The sequence below is a fragment of the Neolamprologus multifasciatus genome, chromosome 19, assembly GCF_963576455.1.
Source record: "Neolamprologus multifasciatus chromosome 19, fNeoMul1.2, whole genome shotgun sequence".
NCBI lineage: Eukaryota > Metazoa > Chordata > Actinopteri > Cichliformes > Cichlidae > Neolamprologus > Neolamprologus multifasciatus.
Window position 1 is genome coordinate 27240676 of NC_140457.1, and position 9124 is coordinate 27249799.

General features: G+C 39.7%; 1 long non-coding RNA gene and 1 pseudogene across 1 annotated transcript; both read left to right on the forward strand.

Annotated features, from left to right (window-relative positions):
* Positions 1-363: 363 nt before the first annotated feature.
* On the forward strand, positions 364-1745 carry LOC146496745 (uncharacterized; annotated as a pseudogene).
* A 1377-nt stretch (positions 1746-3122) lies between these two features.
* Positions 3123-6779, forward strand: LOC146496746 (uncharacterized). Its single transcript, XR_014871325.1, has 3 exons — positions 3123-3774; positions 4355-4514; positions 4958-6779. It is a non-coding gene; the product is annotated as an uncharacterized LOC146496746 (long non-coding RNA).
* The last annotated feature ends 2345 nt before the right edge of the window (positions 6780-9124 follow it).

Here is a 9124-nt window from a genome sequence, read left to right on the forward strand (position 1 = left end):
GTGTGCTAGGTTACCCTTATAGTGCAATGTGTGTTTGCACAAAGAGAAGCATGTGTGTCAAATATAAATAAGCACAGAGCAGAAAAAGCTGCTCGTTTCTTCTATTTAGAGTCAAGTTAGTGTTTTGTGTCTTTGTTTGAGGCCTAATGTCAAGCAGAGGTGTGTGTAACTGGACTAGTCTGTTATATGTGTGAAATGCTTCTCTTCAGCATCATCTTTGTCACTGCTGATTCCTTTGTGTCATCATTTGTCGAGAAGAGAGAACAGTTATAACGGAGGAGCAAAAGGAAGCCCTGAAATCTGCATCCAACAAGGAACTACAACGGAACGAGCGAGACAACAAACTAAATGGGGCCTAAGAGAATGCCGACCGCTGAGGAAATTGAGGACATCAAAAAGTCACTGGACTTTTTAACTGAAGAAACATCAGCTATCAAGCTACAGCAGAAATATATCCTGGACATTGTCGAGGAGATAAAGTCGCTTCGCAATCAGAATGCAGAGAAGGAGAAACGGATTGTCTATCTGGAGAGCAGGGTCGCGGACCTGGAGCAATACACCAGAATGAACGATGTGATCATCACAGGGCTACACATAAAACCCCGGTGATATGCTCGGGCTGTGACTGCTGACAGCAAAGAGGACCATAGAGAACTGGATGTTAGCTCTGCAGAGCAACAGGTAGCTGGTTTCTTGCAGTCAAAAGGGATCGACCTGGACTGTAATAACATCGAGGCATGCCACCCTTTGCCCAGGAGAAACGCTAGTGATAAACCAGCTGTCATCATAAGATTTGTAAACAGGAAACACAAGAATGCACTGCTGAAGCAGGGGAGAAAACTAAAGTTATCGAACGTCTACATGAATGACCATCTAACTAAATACAACGCTGACATGGCTAAGAAAGCACGACACCTAAAGAAACTGGGTAAAATTCAAAATACATGGACTGCAAACTGTAAAATATTTATTAAACTCAACAGCACCCCAGAGGAAGCCAAAGTGCTGGTCATCAAACGCATCCAGGATCTGGAAAAATATTAACATGACTACAAATGCAAGGAGCTGAACAAACAATCAACATTCATTAAAGCAGGTAACAGAAGATAACAACGGAAGCTAAAGCACAACATATTAAATCATGGAACAATCAACTAATTTAACATCTGGGAATTATACACTGCTATCACAGAGGATTGCTAATCATGAGAATCTGGAGTTAAATTCACCACAAAACACGGAATACAATACACACTTCACAGAGCAGGACATTGATCCAGAATTGAACTTTTTTAACATCAGAAACACCTGCTGCTATTATACTGAAGAACAATTCAATAAAACTGTCAAGGCTGACTGCAAAATGTCCATAATCCACTTTAATAGTAGAAGTTTATATGCCAATTTTCACAAAATAAGAGAATATTTAAGCAAATTTGCACATCCATTCAGTGTGATTGCAGTATCTGAGACGTGGATTAATATGGAGAAAGGAACGGACTTTGTTTGTGGAGTGATTTACTTAACCAAGAATGGGAGATGCTGTATAAGGAAAAAAATATTGATAAAGCTTATGAGATTTTTTTTAGGAAAATTTAAACTGTTATATGATAGCTGTTGCCCAGTAAAGAAATATAGTAAAAAACAAAAATATGCAGCGTGCCCATGGATCACAAAAGGATTACAAAATGCATGTAAAAAGAAAAATACCTTATATAGAGAATTTATGACAAACAGAACTACAGAAGCTGAAAATAAATACAAGAAATATAAAAATAAATTAACTAGTATTTTGAGGTCATGTAAAAAGGAATATTATGAGAAATTATTAAATATGAATAAAAATAATATTAAAGGGATTTGGAAAACATTAAATACCATCATTAAAAATGGTTCTAGGCAGTCAAATTATCCTTCGTATTCCGTTAATAATGATAGAAGTATTAGTAACATGAGTGATGTGGTTCAATAAATTCTTTGTAAGTGTTGGGCCAGATTTGGCTGATACAATTCCTGATATAACAGATTCTGCAGAGAAAGAAACTAAACTCATTGACTGTAATCCTCATTCAATGTTTTTAACAGTGGTAGAAGAAAAGGAAATCATTGATATTGTTGGGAAATCACAAACAAAAAATTCTACAGACTCTGATGACTTTTATTTTACTTTACTGTTCACTTATATTGCCATATTTAGAATACTGTGTGGAAATCTGGGGAAATACATACAAAACTTCACTTCAACCACTATGTAAAACTCAGAAAAAAGCAATCAGGATGATTACTAAAGGATTTAGAGACCGTACTAACATCATGTTCTTGAAATTAAAAATTCTGAAGTTTATGGATCTTATAAAATATAAAACTGCAAAAATTATGTACAAAGCCAGATACAATATGTTACCAGGAAATGTACAGAGGATGTTTTTTGACAGAGAAGGGGACTATGAATTGAGGGGAAAATTAAATCTGAAGACTCTTAAAGCACGGACAAAGGTTAAAACCTTTTGTGTTACTATTTATGGGGTAAAACTGTGGAACAGTTTTACTGTGGACCTACAGCAATGTTCAAGCATTAGTCAGTTTATAAAGATGTTTCGAAAAACTGATTTTGGAAGAATATGAAACTGATAAAGTTGATCACCCATTGTATATATAACTATGCTAAATTGTATCTAAATTATATCTATCACTGTAGCTATGTTTATACATGTTCTCCTTGTTTATTGTGTGGGGTAAGTGATGATGGGAATTAGGTGAATAGTGGGATTAAATAGAATGTTGAGCATGGGGTAGGGATTAATAAGTATGTTATACTTCTTCCTACTCCATTTCAGACCTAATAATTGTCATTTAATGTCATTTAGACTCTGTTTTATTTTATTTATTTTCTTTTTTTTGTTTTATCTGAGCACATACGTGTGTGTACTTACATATATATTCATATTTGTAAATGCAAGTATGTGTACTTGTGTATATATTGTTTTTTTTCTGTATATGTCTGAAATAAATAAAGATACAATACAAAAAAAGTGTTGGCTCACCAGTGATCCCAGCAGAGGCCACTGGTTTGGCTCCAGTTGTTATAGATTCAATGATGTTGTTCCTACAGAGACATGTTAGCATCTTTATTGTAGTCAAGTCTTGTAATCTGCAGATAGAAACAAGGCAGGAAACAGCTCCATGATCTGATCTTAATGATGTTGTTTTTATTTCTGTCTTTCAGAACTGGATTGGAAACTATCAAAGGTCTAAAAACAGCCTCAACCCTCCCAAAGAGCAAACTTTACACACGTCATCTTTCAGCTACAATCTTTGTTGCAGGGATCTTCTGCCAAACAAGGCTGAGAAAAGATTTCTTACAGCTGTCATGTTGATGCTGTTTCAATCTTTGGGCAAACACACTCATATATTAGGGCTGATATCAGGGCTGCACAAGTTCTTTGTGTTTGTGATCATGAATAATAGAAATGTGCCTGTTGAAGATCATGTTTTCTACATTATTATATGTCCTGTTATTGTTCTGTATTATATTCAGCTTTCAGCATCCTTTCCCAGCCCCCTGTTACACCATCCATACAAAGCCAATCTGACTGTGAGCCAATGTGTTTGATAGTTTGTGTTGGATCAATAGATTTGACAGACTTGGTTCTCATCCAGAGGGAAACAGTCCAAATTCAGATCTAATGAAATGATGGAGGCTGTTTCCTACCACGGTGCTAATGTGTGACTAACAAGGCTCATGGTCTCCAGCAGACAAGCGCCTGGAATGAGGTGAGCTGAGTGTTGCTTTGGTGGGTCTCTGCCCACGTCATGCCATCAGGCTTCATATTGGCAATAGTTCATATCTCTGGTCTTTAGCCTTCATCACAAAGCTGTGAAGGAAAAACAATCCAAACATCTAACAGGATTTGATGGATGCAAAGTCCACTGAGCTCTTTGTCATTTAGAAACTTGTCCAACCAACAAGAGCCCAGATGAAAAACACAGTGACAGTTAAAGGATTTTGCCATATATGAGCATACATTACTTTCATATAGATTTTCAATGCAGGCTTTTGGTGAGCCGCTGGGTTCTGTCTAATAATCATCTCAGCATTTTACAATAGAATAGCTCTTTATTAGCTCTTCATTTATTGTTATTGGACATGAAACAAGGAAGCTGTGTTTCTCATTGGATGTTAGTTTCATGTTCATCAGGATAATTTTCTAAAGAGCTGATATTTAGACCATTTACTGCACTGGCTGCACATTCTGTCTACATTTCTCTGTATGTGCTGTGTTTGTCTTTTCATATTTCTCCATATTGACAAAAACAGTGAACAGCAGTAGATCTACTCTTCATCTGTTTGTAGGCCCAGTGAAAGATATGAAGCAGAAATGGTGTCATTAGGAGAAGAAGAGAAGAACAAGGACGGCGAGGAGGCAGCAGCTCTTAAAGATGAAACACAGCAACTTAGCCCTGAGCTCAGAGAGCTTCACATGAAAAAGCTCCTCAAGCAGATCATGTCAGAGGTTTGTCATCAACAGGAGGAACTGTTAATATCATAGAATGAAGGATGCTTGTCAGCTGGATGAAGAAGTTCATTTAATGGCAAACGTTCACATTGAAGTCAAATTGTTGTCGTGTTGAACAGATTCATGTACTCATCGTCTCCAGAATGTTAGAAGAGCTTCAATGAATCATTAGAAACAACTTACAGCGGCACAGTTGTGTCAAACCAATCTTTGTGTCATTGTGGGATTTTTGTGTTTCTACATGTGACACACGTCTAAAACATGCACACAATCTAAACACAAAACAGGGACTCATTTGTTACCACAGCCAGATGCTGAGAGCCATTTACTTGTAGTGCTGTGTCTATATATATGTACCATTAGATGTTATTGGAATGATTGTCAGCTTTGATAGTTTCATATGTGTTTAGCTGGACGGCTGTTTGATGCTCGACATGTAGGTGTCCAGTCCTGAGACACTGGGGGTGGAAACAGCTGTGATGTCATTGGACTGTCACAAAGACAGAAGTGCATGAAGTGAGCAGCCAAGGAGCCGCTGATGTTTTGGATTCAACAGCATTTGAAAGATTGACACAGACACATTTGCACATAGAAAGCTGAATTTGTCATATGCCACAGTGAACTCACTGTTCAGTGTTTTTCAGGAAGCTTCTTAACTGCCTCTGCTGCCAAACAAGCAGCTGATGTCCTTGAGAAGAAGCTGAAGAAGTCTTCAACAACAAATACAGGAAGTGGACTTTCAAATACTAGATTCACTTTAGACTCACACAAGAAATGACTCAACTAGCTGTGTTTGATTGACTCCTTTGACTATATGAAAGGTCAGTGTGTGTCTGTACACAGACTGTTGTGTTGGACTATTATTCAGTTGTCTGCTGACTGTTTTCAAATGTCTGCATCTCAGTGTAAATGAGGCTGGGGGTCATGGGAGGCCACCATAGCAGTCTCTTCAAAATCATGACATCATCATAAATGCTGCTCGACTGTCTGATGGGCTGACGGTAAAAAAGCCGTCGGGAAGGAAACAGAAGACATTTCAGAGGCTGCAGGCAGATTTCTTTGATTTGGGGCCTTGTTCAGCTTTATTGGACAGAGCAGTGAAGATAAGTGACAGCAAAGCAGAGGGAGAGAGAAAGGGGACGTAGCCCGGGTCAGAATCAAACCCAGGCCAGCTGCTCTCCACCTCGTGGCACATGGTCACCTGCTCATCCTAGTGAGCTCCACCAGCAGCCCTTTCACACAGTTTACACTGTCAAACACTGTGTGTGGACCTCAGCTAACAATAGGCTACATTTAAGTCTGGACTACATGCTTTTATATTGAGGCAGATTTTTCACCGTTTTTATTCCATCAGAAGCTCAACATCATGAGCAGCTTTGACATAAAGAAATCAAACTCAAGCTGACTTTAAACTGGATCCACTTTTAATACAGGGGCTCAAAAACAACTAACATCTTTATTATATATCAGGACAGAAAGTCATTTCATCTCAAATGGAAAACAGCTTTATTTGGAACAATCAGCACTATCAACTGGTTTGGGATCTCCACCAGTTTCATGTCTTTACAGCTTCTCCAACAAAGTTACTGTAAAATCAGCATTTTTGTCTTTATTGGTTTGATAGTGATTGATTATTCAGTCCCAATCTGCTGTCATCTAAAGAACAAAATTATGTTTCTATGAGTCAAAAAGCTCCAGATGTTGTCGGCTTCACAAAGAAAACAAAGATTAGGAACTTAAACACAAAGTGTTTGGAGTCAAAATGTTAGCAAGCTGCTCTTTTTGAAATGGCAGAGGTACAGTGGTGTCTAACAGCACACTGTGGAAGGCAAGCATGTTATTGTTGGATGAAACTTCATGAATCCTTTGTAGATTTGAGCTTTTGGAGCCTTTCTTTTCTCTTCAGGTGTACAGATGCTGAGGAGGCAGGTGAAACAGGTGGAGCTGTTGTAATGCTGGCAGAGGGTGTGTCTTAGTAACTCTGTGAGGTAGAACTGGATCCAACATTGTGGATGTGTTAATGAATAATAATAATAATGGATTGGATTTATATAGCGCTTTTCAAGGCACCCAAAGCGCTTTACAATGCCATCATTCATTCACTCTCACATTCACACACTGGTGGAGGCAGCTACAGTTGTAGCTACAGCTGCCCTGGGGCAGGCTGACAGAAGCGAGGCTGCCATATCGCGCCATCGGCCCCTCTGGCCAACACCAGTAGGCGGTAGGGTAAAGTGTCTTGCCCAAGGACACAACGACCAGGGCAGAGCGTTCAGACAGAAACCATGGAAGAGATTTCAGAGGCCGTGTGTGGCAACAGGAAGTTTCTGTATGTTTGCTGATCTTACATTGGGGCAAAAAAGTATTTAGTCAGCCACCAATTGTGCAAGTTCCCCCACTTAAAATGATGACAGAGGTCAGTAATTTGCACCAGAGGTACACTTCAACTGTGAGAGACAGAATGTGAAAAAAAAATCCATGAATTCACATGGTAGGATTTGTAAAGAATTTATTCGTAAATCAGGGTGGAAAATAAGTATTTGGTCACCTCAAACAAGGAAAATCCCTGGCTCTCACAGACCTGTAACATCTTCTGTAAGAAGCTTTTCTGTCCCCCAATCGTTACCTGTATGAATGGCACCTGTTTGACCTCATCATCTGTATAAAAGACACCTGTCCACAGCCTCAACCAGTCAGACTCCAAACTCCGCCATGGCCAAGACCAAAGAGCTTTCGAAGGACACCAGGAAAAGAATTGTAGACCTGCACCAGACTGGGAAGAGTGAATCTACAATAGGCAAGCAGCTTGGTGTGAAAAAATCAACTGTGGGAGCAATCATCAGAAAATGGAAGACATACAAGACCACTGATAATCTCCCTCGATCTGGGGCTCCACGCAAGATCTCATCCCGTGGAGTCAAAATGATCATGAGAACGGTGAGCAAAGATCCCAGAACCACACGGGGGGACCTGGTGAATGACCTGCAGAGAGCTGGGACCAAAGTAACAAAGGTCACCATCAGTAACACACTACAACGGCAGGGAATCAAATCCCGCAGTGCCAGACGTGTTCCGCTGCTGAAGCCAGTGCATGTCCAGGCCCGTCTGAAGTTTGCCAGAGAGCACATGGATGATACAGCAGAGGATTGGGAGAATGTCATGTGGTCAGATGAAACCAAAGTAGAACTTTTTGGTATAAACTCAACTCGTCGTGTTTGGAGGAAGAAGAATACTGAGTTGTATCCCAAGAACACCATACCTACTGTGAAGCATGGGGGTGGAAACATCATGCTATGGGGCTGTTTTTCTGCCAAGGGGACAGGACGACTGATCCGTGTTAAGGACAGAATGAATGGGGCCAAGTATCGTGAGATTTTGAGCCAAAACCTCCTTCCATCAGTGAGAACTTTGAAGATGAAACGAGGCTGGGTCTTCCAACATGACAATGATCCAAAACACACCGCCCAGGCAACAAAGGAGTGGCTCCGTAAGAAGCATTTGAAAGTCCTGGAGTGGCCTAGCCAGTCTCCAGACCTCAACCCCATAGAAAATCTGTGGCGGGAGTTGAAAGTCCGTGTTGCTCGGCGACAGCCCCAAAACATCACTGCTCTTGAGAAGATCTGCATGGAGGAATGGGCCAAAATACCAGCTACTGTGTGTGCAAACCTGGTAAAGACCTATAGTAAACATTTGACCTCTGTTATTGCCAACAAAGGTTATGTTACAAAGTATTGAGTTGTATTTTTGTTATTGACCAAATACTTATTTTCCACCCTGATTTACGAATAAATTCTTTACAAATCCTACCATGTGAATTCATGGATTTTTTTTTCACATTCTGTCTCTCACAGTTGAAGTGTACCTCTGGTGCAAATTACTGACCTCTGTCATCATTTTAAGTGGGGGAACTTGCACAATCGGTGGCTGACTAAATACTTTTTTGCCCCACTGTATTGTGCTCCTGAGTTAATGTTGCTGATCAGTTTGAATTAATTTTTATTATTTGTTGAGTTTATTTAATTTTATTTTTCAGTATCAAACGGTTCAAATGTTTATAGTTTTAGTAAGGATTTAATTTCTTTTTGATTTAAGGCAAATTGTTGCACTTTACTTTGTTTGTTTCCATCTAAAAGTGTTACATTGTTTCTTATCCAAACTAAAAAGTGTTTCTGCTGCAGCTTCCATTCACTCTTTGTCATTTTCCAGTCAGTGAAAGTCTTTTTGTGTTCTCCTAAAATCCACTGTGCTCACAGTGAACACTCGTATGCTGTTGTGCTGTCACAGACTGTGTTATCAGCCGTGTAGCTCGCTCATACCTCAGTTGATTTATTCTTCTTGTTCTACCGTCAGACCCAGGCGGACAGCTTTGGTTGAAGTTCTTATGCTTGATTTCATAATAGCGCTTCAGATTTCCACTCTTTATAACTTTATAAGTACTTTTGACAAAGCCGTCTTCTTTTACTCACTCATCTACTCAGCAAGCTCCCAAGATAGTAACCTATCAACCCGCACACCCACATAGCTTGTTCTTCTTTGTCGTTTTATTGGCAGTTGGTGGTGCATTACCGCCAACAGCTGGCTGGGAGAGTGGACCAGCATGATGCTAA